Source organism: Anser cygnoides, chromosome 7 (assembly GCF_040182565.1).
Source record: "Anser cygnoides isolate HZ-2024a breed goose chromosome 7, Taihu_goose_T2T_genome, whole genome shotgun sequence".
Classification (NCBI taxonomy): Eukaryota; Metazoa; Chordata; class Aves; order Anseriformes; family Anatidae; genus Anser; species Anser cygnoides.
The window spans coordinates 7,263,120-7,278,255 of record NC_089879.1 but is presented as its reverse complement, the minus strand read 5'-3'; the positions used below and the strand labels follow the sequence as shown (position 1 = coordinate 7,278,255).

The following is a 15,136-nucleotide window of genomic DNA, read 5'->3' as shown; positions in this document are numbered from 1 at the left end:
GTCTGCTTTCAATTTCCTTGTATGCTCAGGTAGTGCTGAAAATGCCCTGCTGTGAGCAGGCGCTGGTCCTGCTGCCAGGGAACCAGGGAGGTGATGCTTGCTCGGGGGCAATGCCAGCACCAGGAGAGGTGGCAGGGGGTCTTCAGCAAAGGAAGATCCAGGATGAACGTACATTTCCCAGATGAAGAACCTCAAAATCTTTCACACGGGGTGAAGTTAGATCCCAAGATACCATATTTTTGGCATGCTTTAGTGTTAGTAAAATAAAATGCTAGAATTTAGGATTCTCTGTAGCATGTGGATGGCTTTCCAGAGCAGTCTGGGTAAGGAGCTTGTTCGTATATTGCTACGGCTATTAATAAATGTAATTAGTAATATATTTTTATTTGCTTTATTAAGCAAAATAATATGAATTCTTCCCTCATAAATTTTAACAGTAACTCCTCCCTGCACTGTCCTCTAGATGACTAGGATTGTATGTCTAATTATTGGAACATGTGCTTTAATGTGTTTTAATGTCATATTTTCCTTTAATTGTATTATACCGTAAGCCTGCTGTAGAAATAACACTATTAAAGTTTCCTTTCAAAACAAAGATCAATCAAAGAGACAAGCAATTATTTCATTATCCTTAAGAAGCTCATAACATAATGAAAGGAATGTTAAAAATAAACTAAATGGGTGTACTTGATTGAAAGAATAGATCAGTCATAACGACTTTTCTCAGAGAGTAAAAAATTAACCAGGATTAAGTTTTCACAGCTTTGAATATATTATGGATTCTCTGTTTCTAATAATTAAATAGGGAAGGCTTTCTCCAATAATAAACTAAGAATGAAATTAGCAACAGTTGTATAGAAGTTGTATATAGTTGTATAGAAGCAAGCACCCAGGATTAAAAGCCAAAAGTGCAGTTCTGCAGAGCAGGAGGGGTTAGATGACGCTTGGTTTGACCAAGCCCTCTCAGTCCTGGCTTGGAGGAGATGCCACACGTAGAGGTCTTGCTCCACTCTACCTCTAACGCCATCCCTGCCAGTCAACCTCAGGCAGCTTCAGCCCGGAGGCTCGAGGTCACTCGATATGGCAGGCAGTAACCTGGGGATGAACTTAGCTCCTACCTGCGAGTTGCTGGCCTTCAGGCTGCCTTCAGCACGCCTTGAGAGAGAGTTTGAGGTGCAAGGCAAGGGAAGGATGTGTGGGAGGACAGCTGCCCTGCAGTTGTGAGGCCGGAGAAGAAGGAGGCTGGGAGCCTGCCGCCAGTGACTCAGGGCTATGCGTCTCCAGATAGCAGTGAGGCTGGATGTGGTCCTCCCTGTCCCACAGGACACGGCATCTGTTTCTCTGGAAGAAGAGAATGAGGTTCCCCTTCCAAGATACTTTTTTCGAAGGGAATTTTGTAGAGTTTGATTCATGGGCCCCACTGTGACTTTTCGCGGCCTGTAATATTGGAGCCTTTCAGAAGCTCAGATATGGAGGGAAGAAGTGGTGTAGAAGGACATCAGAGAAGAACTTTTGTAACAGAAAAGCTCTCAGTTTCTAAATCTATATAACCAGTTCATTCTGCTTTAATTGTATGCATGAGTACTAATGAGATTCTCTTGACAAGGCAGCTGACTACAGAGCACACTCCCTGCCTGACCCTTTGCACCCTTTTTTCTGCTGTTTCTTTCTCTTGAGGAGGCCTTGCAGTAGTGATTCCTCTCACATATTGAAACTGTTGTTTTTATAACACAAAATACTATGAGTTTTCAAAAGCTTAGTATGGAAGATATATTTCTAAGTCACGTTTCTTGCCAGAGGAGTAGTGAACACTAAATGTTGGCTGTAGACAGTGGTAGACTCGGGATTTGGTAGTTAACCAGTAAAAATATTAAAACAGGCAAAGTCTGTCATCACATAAGAGACAGCTTTCAACTTTACTAAATGTCTTTCTACTTACAAAGTTAATGGAAACCAGTCACAATGATAAAATCTGTGACCGTCTTAAATAGAAAGAATTCTTGGTTCCTTGTGGTAGAAAAAAGACTGGAATTTAAATTCTTGGACTTTCTCTCCTCATTTTTAATTCCTTTCATTTGATTAAAAGAAAGTTTTTAAAATGAACAGTCCAATGCATGAAGAAAAGAGAAACATACATCTTAGTTAGATAAAAACCCAACCCTTAAAAAATACCCAAACCTTGCAATTATGAGAAATCTAACAGCCCCAAAACATGAGAACCAGAGCAGATAGAGAAGGTAAACAGAACCTTGGGCAAAAAAGGACGAATGCAGGATTGTTACTGGGGGATGCCTGATAAAAACATGACGGGAGAAACCACCATGCAAACCACTTGCAGCTCAGGAAAAAGAACAGCAAACAGGCAGAGATTGGAGTTGCAGATAACAATGTGCAGAAACTTTCCGAGAGAAAACAGCGAATAAAAATAAGGGCAATAATCACATAAAGAGAAAGCTCAGAGATCCAGATGTGCCAAAAGGCCGGCAGAAAGGAGACAAGTGAAAGAAAGAAACTCAAGGACTATGGAGTTGAAAAGTTGCAATAGCTCTGGAGAATTTCACAAATTACTGGACAAATTATGAAAGAAGGAAAAAACAGAGCAGATCCTCCTCCTCACCTCAAGCATCTCTGCCTGAAGATTGGATCTTCAGTTGCACCGCAGCATAGTGCTGCCATTGCCGCGTTACAGCAGGTCAGCTCCGAGAGCAAACATCAGCCATCGCAAGCTCTTCAGAAGAGAGGCTGTCCTTTCATTCGTTTTTGCACTCTGCAGCACTCCTGCTAGGGCTCTGAGACAACTGTAGCGGCCCAAACAATAAGTAGGAGAGTGTAAGCTCAATCTCACGGTGTCAAAACTGGGTGAACTGACTCTTGTTAGCATAGCAAAGACAATATTGGCCACTGCAAGACTGCCAAAAAGCCAAGTCAACTGGTATTTAGTGAAGACTTTTGTCTGCTGCCTGGAATACTCTTTAAGAGTGACGAAAGGGGAATTAATATTTTCTACTCTATAAAAACTTCTATTGTAAAAATGGTCTGGTTTGTGCTAGAATGAAGCCATGGCTCCCTGAAGTTTTACATAAACAACCAGATTAAGAGCAGGACCATCACCGGGACACGCTATCTCATGAGCTCAATGTCTGCCTGTTATGACCAGCTCTCACCTATCTCAAGAGTGTCATCACAAGGTTATTTTGGGGTTGGGATCTTTTCTTCATTTTGATAACAAATTTCATCCTGGACTGAAAAATCTTTTCCAGTCACCGTGAGAACCAACACGGTCCCCTTATGCTAGCAAAAAAAAATGAATTTCGGCAAAACAATATAGAGACATTTCTCCAAACAAAAGAGCTTAATTAAAAATTTCCCATCAAACTCTATTTCCACTTGCATATGCCCTTGTAGGACATCCAAACATGTCAAAGTCATCTGGTGGATCCTTCTGAGCAAACATTAGCAATGTTCAGGCTGGATGTTTTATCTAAGTAAAACCTTCAGGTTGACTGCTCTGGTCTATGAAGAAGCAGCCATGCATACTGGTACACCTGGTATAGATGCCTGTATCAGAAGGTCATGAATATTCATTGGGATTTCTCACAGTCCCATTCCCAGGAGATTATGTTTCTCCACGAGGAAAGAAGGTGCCTAGCTGGTTAGCTACAAGTTACCTAGTTGGTAAACTACGACATCAAAGGTTGGAGAGATTAATTCCAGTATGTCTCGCTGTAGGGTTACAGTCAAGATCCTTCAAGTTCCATCATAAAGAGCCACTACTATACCAAATTAAGATAGAAGTGAAAGCTACTGCAGTTATAATTGCTCCCGTTAGAGGAGCCTGAACTTCATTTGAGAGGCCAAAACATCATCTGAAAACCATAGATACAAACCTGTCAAAATGGCATTCACTAAACATGCAACTCATACTTGCCTCTTCTCTTCCTCAAACTCTTCTCTACTGAAAAAACTCTCTGTTTGCAATTTTTTGGGCAGAAATAGTAAAAAATATTTACCTGTTCCAAAGCTTACAGTCTCACTTATAAAAGTATATCAGCAAATGGCCAAGTGTAGGAGAGGTACACGGGCATTTATACTGCAACATGACTCTTAAATGAGTCCTCTTAAATGTTTAAGATTAGTAATTCCAGTCAATTTTGTGCAACATTGATAGTTTTTCTAGTTTTTAGTAGTAATGGACAGTACATCATTACTAAAAACGTAATATTTTTGCACCTGGGCTCTTTTATGATAGTGTTACTCCTGTGCAAAATTAAATGTCAGCAAAAGAAGAGTGATTCTAAAATGAAATTTTAAATAAATGCATTATTACGCTGAGGAGGTAGTATAGTGATTTAATACGGTGACTAGTCACACCTGAATAACTAAAGAGTTTGTTTTCACAGGGAAGCGCTAAGTTTACTAAAGCGAAGGGAAAGTATTTTATTACAAATAGGTTATCTTAGCGCTTTCACTCAGTTTGGTGCAAAACTTCATGTGGAAACTGGGATTTGACAGAAGTGTAGCTGGGGAAAAAAAAAAAAAAAAGGAAAAATAAGTAAAAAAAGTTATCAAAGCAAAGTCCCTAAACACAAAGTGCTCTGGAAGACACCCAGAGCAGGCAGGGTTCTTCCTCTGCAGCTGCAGGTCCAAGCTCTGCAACAAGACCCCAGATCCTGGCTCCCCAGTCCCCCTGTGGCTGAGGCAGGCATGGAGCTGGGAGAAGGGTCAGGATGGGTCCCTTGCTCCCTGGGCAACTGCTCAGGATGACTCTATCTCCCTCTCCATGCTACATGTGGTCCAACTCCTGCTGACGAAGGCTGTTCTCCACATATTATAACTTGTAGGGCTGGGGACTTTAGTGTAGCTCTTTTGTAATGCTGCTCAACAATGTACAGCAGGTGCTGAAGGAACGCAAAAGACTGTTGTACTTCATCAAATCATTAGAAACTTTTGAAAGGGGCTTAATTTCTGGACTATCTTCAGATTCATAAAACCTATTTCACGATTCACATAGTGAAGGAGTATTCAAACCATGAGGAAAAAAATCGTAGTCTTTTAGGATTTTTTTCCACTTTGTCCTGGAAAAATGGCTTCCCTGCAATTTTTTGTAGCTTCCTTGTTTTCCTTCAGTGCAGTTTCCTTTCAGTATTTCTTTGCTGAGTTCGTGCATCAGCCTATTCATTAGATACAAGGATGAAAAAAAGAATGAAAAAATAAAGCAAAAATAAGGATCTGTTCCAAAGCCAGTGAAAACAATGGGAGTCAAAGGAACTGGCAATGACAAAACATTTTATTTTCCTCGGGAGAGTTAGAATGATCCTAGCCAAAGTTTTGGAGCACAAAGATTCCAGTAATACATCCAGCACAACAAAACGTACGTTGATGTCTCATTTAGGTTCTTACCACCTTGTTAATCATGACACTCACCTCATCTTATGTTTGAGGAGCAGAGTGACAGTCGTTATTATTGCATTAACTGTACAAGGCAGGTCTTTTATCTTCCTATGGGATTTTAGGCTGACTACTGTACATACAGTTTCTGACTGCTGAAAGCTGAGGGTAACCCCTTAAAAAGATACAATCTCTCTTTTTTTTTTCTTTTTTCTTTTTTTTTAAACTTTGGAAATTACAAACAGAAGAGCCTGTGATGTAGAGACACACACAGAAGGAAATGATCTGAGAGAGGAGCCTTTAATAAGCTAAATAGGTTCAGCTTAATGTACATTCTTGTCTTCATTAATTTAGTGGATGACTTTCAGAAGAGTGAGCCTCTCTTTCTCTGGTGTAGGCAAAGTGCAGCTGAACTCACCCCCCTGCTGATATGCTATGGGTAAAATCATCTAAAAATCACTTAATCTGAAAGGAAAAATCCTCTTAGGTATTTTCCCAAAGACTTCCTTGAATAGGCTCAGCATAGGCAATCGTATAAGGAAGAAAACAGTTTAGCTGAAGATTTTCCTACAGCACAGCTCCTGCATTGCTTCGCTTCCCCTCGCCTGCAAAAGATGGCCCTCCCTCCCCTAGCTTTGACAAATCTTTTTGGGGCCGCTGGCTGACTTTTTAAAACCGTTGTTGTGTCTGCTGTGTACTGCAAGCTGGGAACCTCACAAGGATCATCACACTGGTCTGTGCCCCAAGTAGCGTACAGCTGGAAGTCAGATTTCATAAATCAAGTCCGAGGAAATCTCATGAGAGGGAGCTGTCACATGGGGTCACGTAAATGAAAAACCAGCTCTTAAGAATTGGGCACGTCTCAGCACGTTGGTGCCAAAGCACTGCTCGTTAGGAGCTGACTGAATGGCAAGAACAGCTCTGTTTCCATCCCATCTGCTCCATGGCGCTCATTCATCAACAGAGAGCCACCACGTGCCAACTGGAACTGGGATCCAGCAGCATGCAGAAGCCGGAGAGTGAAGGAAAGCTGCAGCCTAATGGGTCACCAGGCATCCTGCGGGCTGCAGAGGATGCGCTGTGGCTGTGGGAAGCAATTTCGAGTTGTCAAAAGCTCTTAAGTTTAAAAAAAAACAACACGTATTCTAGTAAGACAATAACCCACTTCACGTTGGCTGAGGACAATTTAATGTAAAAGAACAGTTTGCTCAGATGCTTTTTTTGGGGGGAACTATTGAGGTTCTGGGAAATAGCTGCCTTTCCAGCTTACTAGCTCTAGGGTGGTGTTGGTTTTGTCCAGAGGTTGTGGTCAGGGAGCTTTCATTCACAATTGCTGTATCATAGGTCTGGAGAGAATCATCTGGTAGGGCACTTCAATGTCCTCATTGTGCTTTGAGAACAGAAAAGAGATTAATCCAGAAGAACTATCTTTAATAAATAGGGCCTTTTATCTCGCTGGCAATCTAAGTGCTATGAACGCTCTTGCTTAACACCATCCTCACTGCAACCCATGTTTTTTTGGGGGAGCTTGCTAACAGACATGGATTCCAACTTCCCAAGTAGCAAATTTGCTCTTGCAATTAAATACTTATCCCCTCCAACCTTGCCTCCCCTCAAGCTGTTTAAAAGACCCCCTGATTAAAAGGCATCACATTTCAGTATTGATTATCCATGCAGCTTACAACAGATACTATTATTTTGCTTTGTGGTTTTAATTGTATGATTAACCTCTTTATTTGAAGGCTCACAACATTTCCAACTTCTTATCTGACCGCCATGATCTTTCTTCTGGTTTCTTATTCACTGAAGAATTCACGTCCTTTGTTCTAATCTGATATGGTAATATGCATGAGTTGATTTCTTTTTTGGTCTGTGTTGCTCAAGTGTTAAACCGTATTGGGAAAGACTTTGTACCCTTTAGTGGCTCATTTGCCTCTGGAAACTCTGCATCTGCTGGCAGTAACATTGGTGCCATGGATGGGCTAGTGAGTTAGTTTTAAGGCTTCAGTAGTGAAGGATGAGACATTCTTTCTCCTTTCCCAGACTCTAAGTGATGTTGCTGGTCCAAATCCATTAATGTTTTTGCTACCATCCTCCAGCAATGTGGGAAAACAAAAGACAAAGACTATTCATGTCAACAAGAAATCTGGAAAAAAAAAACAAAAACAGGCTTTCATAATCAAAGAAATGTTTCTGTCCTTATACAGCATAAAGCAGCAAAAGAAAAAGAAAAAAGAGAAAAAAAGAAAAAAAGAAACACATTTATGATGCCCCAGCAATAAACATGCCTGCAGCCTGCAAAACAATATCAATATTACACAGGGATCATCAATATGCCATTGTGGATGAGCAGATTGCACACTTCAGTTGAAAAACAAATAGCTTTCAGAACTCACTGAAAAAAAACTCCTAATTTTAGGCATAGAGAGCATGTGTTAACATTGCCACATGATGAATGCATGAGAGTTTGCTCCAGACAACCAACCTTAAAATATCTGAGACCTTATTGTGTTATTGGTGTTTATAATTCGTACTGCAGTCAAGCCTAAAAGCCCTAGGGCCTCAATTGTGCTGTGGATGGCATAAACAGAGCAAAAAGACTGTCCCTGTCCCTCAGATACTGCAGGCTAAAGGAAACCTTGTCTGTCACCTGCTCTTCCCTCTTGCCTATAGCTTGAGTTTTCTCTAGCTTAGATCTTCAGCACGTAACCTCTCTGAGGTAGGAACAACGTGGTGCTGGGGTGTCTGGATGGCACCGGTTTTTGAATGCTTGTTGCATAAACAATGCACCGAGTAGAGCTTTATATCTGGCTCTTTTTTATTTTTTATTTTTTTGAGAATGGACTCCAATGGCTTTTGGAATATTTACACTGAGATTGTTTATTTGGAACCCACAGAAATACAAACCATAATAACTAACAAATTTTATTTTCTGTGCTGTTGTGTAATTCCATTGTAATTCTCTGGAATTCTATTGAAATTCTTCTCACAGATACCTCTGTCCTTTGCTGGATCTGGCCAAGGAATTGAATGTGGGCTAGTGAGGAGCCTTAATGTGATGGTGGAACATGTCCATCTACGCTATTGCGATTCTAGGCAGCCAGCTTCTTTTTCAATTCCTTTCTCAAAGGCTGTGGCACTGAATGAACCAGCATTAGACTCAAGCAGAGCATCAGAAGCCAATAAAGTTTCTGTTATCTGACTTGCAAAAAACATTTTCTCATACGTTTCTTTCTGCCGTTGTTTATTTTTAAGAAAATGAAGGTCTAGGAAAGGAGCAATCCTAGTACTGTGGATCAGTTAGGCTGCTCAGCTTATTTTCTTTTCCCAGGCAGATCCACCTGAAAACTAGTTGATGTCAGCTGTGTTTCAGCACATGCTTTGGATTAAAATTGTCTCCTCCCTTCTTTGCACCTCCCAGAGCACTCTTGAGACCAGCGGGTGGTTTGAAACATCGACCTTTTGTAGCCTTCCAAGATCCCGTCCACATTTGCCTTTGCTCTTTGTCTCCTTCCAAGCCCATGTGGTCACCTGTAGCCTCTTGCTAGGCTCGCCCGTAAGGAGGCTTCCTCCAGCGGAAATCCTGAGAGTTAGAGGCCCGCAATAAAGGTGTGTTTCCTTCCCTGCACCAGGCGGAATGGCATTGCTGGGCTGTTGCTCTCCGGCCAGCACCTCTGTAGCTCCATCTGCCTCCGCAGCGGTGGATGTCCAGGCTGCTTCCCGGGCTGGAAGCAGGGCTGGAAACCCCAGCTCCACGTTAGGATGCATGTGAGCATCCTAACTGGGGGCAGGAGAGCTGTGTCCGTACGTCCCCGCTGTCCCTCCAGACCCCCGGCTCACAAAGAACACCGAGTTATCTTCTGCACTCAGGAAGGGCTCCTGCTGCTCTGCCAGAAATGTTTCAGCATGGTGCCAAGGATGCTGCCTTTGAAGGAGGGAGGACATCATGGCTGAATTCTGGTCCCACGCTCTCTACGAGGAGTGATCATCCCAGACGTGTGCCAGGAGGAGCCTGGTCTTACAGACAGGAGAGCCCCAACCTGACAAGGGGGCAGGAGCCCCGGTGACGCACGGCTTCTCGTTCTCCATCAGCCCTGGGTACATGCAGGAGGGAACTGTTGGGGCCTCTGAGCCCTCCTGGACCAACTCAATGCCATAATCTCTCATCCTGAGGGATGTTAGCGCAAAAAGTGGCCTGTGCCTTCACGATGCAGGTGCTTTGAGTTTGGTGGTCAAGGTTAAAGATCCAGTCACTGCGTCCAACCTGAGTCTGCTTTGTCACAGCCACAGGTGTCCACAGCCACAGCCAACAGGGTGTCTGACCAAGAACCTGAAAAATCAATGCATGAGAGAGCCCTCTTGCCAAATTTAACCCGAGGCTTCCATATGTTGTCAGCTGTGAACTGGGTAGCACATTTGTCCCTCTGGATAAGCTCTCACCATCCTGCACCATGTCCATGTCACAGTGGCCAGCCCCACGTCTCCAGCCTGGCCCACGGGGCCAAAGCAGCCGCAGTGATGCTGCTCCTATTTGTGCCGCCTGCTTCTGCCCCTGCCCACTCGCTTCCTAAAACTGCCTGCGGGTTGCTCAAACCCTCAAGGGAACAGTTTTGTTTCTTCACCCAACCCTGTCACGATCAATTGTTCCCACCCCTTTGCGATTTCTGCGGACCGTGTGCCAGTTTTATTTCCAAGAATGCAGCAGCACCAACATTTTTCAATTATTCAGATAGGTTTTTAGCTTGTCATCGTCTTCATCTCGCTGGGAGGAATTGCGCCCGCCTGCCCTACCTCGGCTCTCGCCGGCGCTGATGTGATGACATTGGCTCTGCAGAGGTCGCTTCCCCTTCCAGCAGGAAGGGGAGCAGGATCCGGCCTTCGCACGCCGCCCCTCCTGCCATGTGCAGCGGCGCGGCCTCTCTCGCTGCATCTGGTTTCAAAACAAACCCTCTACAACAGACAAATATGTTAAACCTTTGAAAGCCTCATTTCCAGGTTTCAACAACATTCTCTTCAGAAGCGAGCACTTAATGGAGTTCATTTAAGGTTGTTGAAGCCACAACTTGCTGTCAGCACTATTTACCACTTCAGTGACTCGGCTAGAGCCTCAGCTGCTGTGAGCCAGTGCAGCGCTAATAAAGGAGCCCTCCTGATTTACACCAGCTGAAAATCCGGCCCAGCCTCTGCCAGGCCGACAGCCGCTGCCTCCCAGTAGCGGCTTGTGCACGCACTCGCTGCAGACAGCACTTAAAGCTGTTTTTCTTCTGACACCCCTGCCTGTGCCCTATTTTTAATGTCGGAGCAAAGCGGCGCGGCGGGTGCTCCAGCATGGAGCCTGGTGGGCGCCAGGACTCGCTCCGACGGCCCCGGCCCTGGCGTGGGCCCTGGAGGTTGTTTTAGGACCCCATTCAGGATGTTTCCTTCTCAGTCCCGGCTTCTTCTTGGGCTCTGATGGAGTCAGATCTCACCTCGCAGCAGGTCCCATCTCCTTGCTCCTTCCTGACGGGGGAGAGGAGAGGGACCTTCCTCTTCCCAACCATCATGTTATAATTCGCTGTGCTTTTCCCTGGCAGAGAAGCTCAGTTCCTCTGCAGCCATGGGGCTTTTAACTCTTTGTTTCTGTCATTTCTACCCCTGCTGCTTTCTGACTTCTCTAAACCCCGCTCCCACAGACCCAAGTCAAAGAGCTCCAAACCTCCCCGAAGCTGTCCATCCCTTCCAGTTATACAGATCAAAATTATTGATGTTTTTGACTTCAAGCACTAATGTCGTCTCCAGAGCCTGTAGGAAAGGAGCTGCCAGCTCCCCCAGCCAAAGCCCCTGAATGGCATCTGGTCCATCTGCTCCATGGCAAACTGGCAGCACAACAATGACTTCCAGTAAGCTGAGAAGCGGCTGGTTTTAGCGAACGAAACCGCTGCGCCTTCTGTCTTTTATTTCGATAGTAAATTTAATTTTATTATCTTTCCCCCAGTTTGCCGCAGGATTGTGCCGAGAGCCGTCACGACGGAGTTGCAGCACGGGAGGTTTTGACCCTCCCCGCTACTGGACTGATAAAATGCAGCTTGCAGCTCCTGCAGGAGCCTGGCTTTAACAACAGGCAGGGACCGCTCGCAGCGAGACCCAGCCGCCCTGTTTTGGGAGCTGCCCACAGCACCCTGACACGCACAGCAGCCATCAAACGTAGGGCGGGGAGCTGCAGCGGGTCCCAAAATTGAGGAGGGGGCACTGGGAGCTTGGGCAGGTCGGACTGGTGGCCCCGCGAGGTGTCGGGAGCTGCTCTTCTCACCCTTACTGGGATCTGGGAACTTGCCGGGGAGCTATGACCATTTCTACCATACTTTAAGGATATTTTCCTCAAAAATAGATTTTGCTTTAATTACAAAAATCTGAGGCGTTCTCCTTATGCATGCTTTCAGCAGCTGGAGTGTTAAGAAAAGCACTGCGTGCATCATGAAGAAATTGTGAGAGCTGACAAGATATCTCATTTAAGAGAGAGCGGTTCCTACCAGAACGTTTGTGATTTCCGAATGTAATCGTAATGTACAGATCTCACATTTTTGTGCCCTTATGAGCTAACTTTAAAGGGCATATCAGGATATTGTGCTCCGGCACTGTTTGTTAATAGTTTCCTGTCTCCCTCAAGGAAAAAATTGAATATTTCTCCTCTGAGCTTTCGCACAACCTTCTGCCAAGTCAAAGCAGAAAGGAAAAACTGTGTGCAATATTTTATTAGGCCAAATGTCGATTTGTTTTTCTGAAATCTTTACCAATCTTTCTGGCATCTAATATTCAAACAGATAGAAAAAAAAAAAATAAAAAAAAAAAAAGGAAAGAAAGAAAGAAAAAAGCCAAAACAATAGGGCTTTCATTTCATGTGGCAGTGCCGGGAACATCCACCAGGCCGTGATACACAGAGCCACGTTTCTTTCCTGCCTAGGAAAGGGGCAATTAAACGTGCTGGAGAAGGTGGAGAGCAGCTGGGCACAAAGGAAAGGGATGGAATCACTTTGGTTTTGTGAGCCTTTTTAATCAGATTTCATTAATCTCCGCCAAGCCTGGCTACAGACAGCGTACCTCCCATTTTGCCAGGCCTTGGCCTTGCCCACAAACGACAGGCTTTTTCCACATGTACAAAAGGCTTCGGTTTCCACTCCGCCCGGAAGGCTGACCGCAGCTCCAGCTCGATGTGGTGCTGCTGTAAGCCCTCGGAGCCCTGCACCACTTATGAGCAATATTCCCAAGTGTTTGAGGAAAGAGAACTAGATTTTAATCCGGATTTGCTGTTTACAGGGACAGCTCTGTACCCGCAATCATACTCACAAATACCTATCAGCAGGATGTGTGCCATATTGAGAGTAGGTCCAGCAAAGATCAGGCTATCAGCCATGAATCCAATTGACTTCTGTGAGCTGGAACTCGTGTTGCCAGTCGCACCATTTATAAGCACCAAAAGGAGCCCAGGTTTTACTTAAAATGCCATTACCCCAACAGCTTGGTGTGCTAGCATCTTCTGGGTTCACTTCTGCCCCCCGGGTATTACAGAGGGAATCAGTTTTGAAATCTTAGCCCATGTCAGGGATGTGTCTGGGAAACACAACACACCCCGTTATTAGATCGTGAGCATCACATTTTTTTTTATTTTTTTTTTTTTTTTACATTTGTGACATGTCCAGAAGAGTAGATTCTCCCAAATGCCCTATTGCCAGCAGGCTGTTGGCATCCAATGATCTGAAAATATTCTTCCTTTACCTACCAAACGCCACTGCTGTCTCCCTGTGTCTTTCTCCTGAGTCTTTTTGCAGGGCTGTACAAGCAGGAACTCATCAGAGAGGCAGCCAGAGGTACTTGGAAGTCAGAGATTCACCCAGGGCTGCAGAGTAGGTCAGCAGAAAGCCCACATGCTGGCTTGAAAGCTCCTTCAACATATTTATTTTCATCATATAGTATACTAATGGTTATTTAGGCAGAAATTTGAGTGTTAATATGCATCCAATTAATTTGAGAGCAATCATTCCCTCAACTAATGAAGTTGGCTTGATGATGTTGAAGGATTCCTAAGTCCGACAGTCAGCATCTACGAACCTGTGAAGCCCCTGTAGGTGCCTCTCCTGCCTCCTGCCCATTTAAGTGGCAGCCAGGGCAAGGTCCCTGCTGACTTTGTCTCTACCAAAAGCCCAGCTGATGCTCTGCAGCTCCACGCTGTTAGGTCTTTCCAAATTCCTTGGGAAGCATGGGGCAGCAGTGGGATACAGCTGCCAAACCAAAACCACTGGGGCGTTTCCCTTCCCACGCGTTCCCAGTCCTCCCCCTGCTGCAGCACTGCCCCCCTCCAAGTTCGGCAGAACAGCACGATTTGGGACTTTTTCCTACGAGTGACCCACGGGACCAAACCTCATTGGAGAAGGAAGGTTTTCAGAGCACTAGAAGGAACAGGCATCACTGACGCCGCGAGTAATAACTCTCAACTTTCCCTTTGAAGTATGGCAAAAATGTGTCCAAATGGCAAGATGCTCCTTCGCCTGGTGCTCTACCCTTCCGAAAAGGTTTTGCTTAACAGCGCAACAACTTTCAACAAGGAGCTCTATGCCCACCTCAGATCTTTTCCATCTGGTGTGGTCTGTGCAAGATCCATTAATATTTTAACCTTCTTGATGGTTAGCTCACTGAAGCTATTTGCTAGGATAAAAGAAAAAGGTGAGATTTTGTTTTCCCCTCTTGGCATCTGAACACTCTTCTGTTTTTCAGAAATAATCCCATTTACAGCAGATGTATTTCTAAGGAGCTTCCGTATGTTACACATAGCCAAAAAATTAGCTACAGGAAAAAAAAAAAACTGTCTTGAAAGTGTTTTTCAGCAGAAGTATATTATTTTTATTGAACTCAAAAAATACCTGCTTTCTTCTATGTGTTTTTGAAAAGAAAAAAAGAAATCAGTTTGGGGGAAAAATCAGTTTCAGCTCAAATCTTTTTGCTTTCTTCTAAAAAATTTCTGAATTTGGCCAAAAGAAATATATATATTTTAACAGAATGTCAGCAAACTCTCCTGTACATGGATAAGCAATAAAAGGATGGCACATGGCCCAAGCAGTATGCAATCTAAGTGATCTTCGGGCATATTTGAAGCCTCAGCTACCACAGAAGTTGATTCATGCTCCCTTTTATCTTTTTTATTGTATTTTATTTTTTGTGCCTTCAGCCAGAATCTGGAGAATTATTGCAGATGACTCAGGGCGGAGGAAGGAAAGGTAAGGCTTACTGGGCTCTGGCAGTTGCCTCCATCCAAGAAGAGCTTTTTTGGGATGCCCCAATTGCAGCAGGAGATCAAACCCGAGCAGGCAGGGGATGGCGCCGAGCCCCTGAGTCCTCCTGCTCCCAAGGCTGGCGTGCCGGCGTGTGGTTTTCCTTCTGCCTGCTGCAGAGACGCCGGGCTTGGATGCAAGTTCAGAACTTAAACCTCCCCGGGACCTGGAAACACGAGGATCCTGTGTCTGGGTCGAGCCCTGTTTAAAATCCACTGTCATTGCCTTCGGTAAATGGTGCTCGGTGCATGTTTTACAAACCACAGGGAGCCACGCAGCTATCCGCTGCCTTTCACTGGAGGCTCTCACACCGTTGCAGAAACAAGTAACTGAGTTTTACAACAGCTATTTACTCCAGCTTTTCTGGATGGTAGGGAGCTGACATCAAAGTGACTTCCCCATTGCTGCACAGCAAAATTGCACGAGTTTAGGGACAGGCCATAGGG

At 44.5% G+C, this 15,136-nt stretch overlaps 1 long non-coding RNA gene across 10 annotated transcripts in view; it reads right to left on the bottom strand.

Annotated features, from left to right (window-relative positions):
• LOC106045231 (uncharacterized) overlaps positions 1-15,136 on the bottom strand; it is a 48,471-nt gene that overhangs the window by 3,088 nt on the left and 30,247 nt on the right. For 8 of the 10 annotated variants that reach the window (XR_010833002.1, XR_010833009.1, XR_010833004.1 and 5 more), the window contains one exon: positions 1,119-7,534. This is a non-coding gene — a long non-coding RNA (uncharacterized lncRNA). The remainder of the gene's footprint in view (positions 1-1,118; positions 7,535-15,136) is intronic. The other 2 variants (XR_010833003.1, XR_010833006.1) reach the window with 2 other exon arrangements.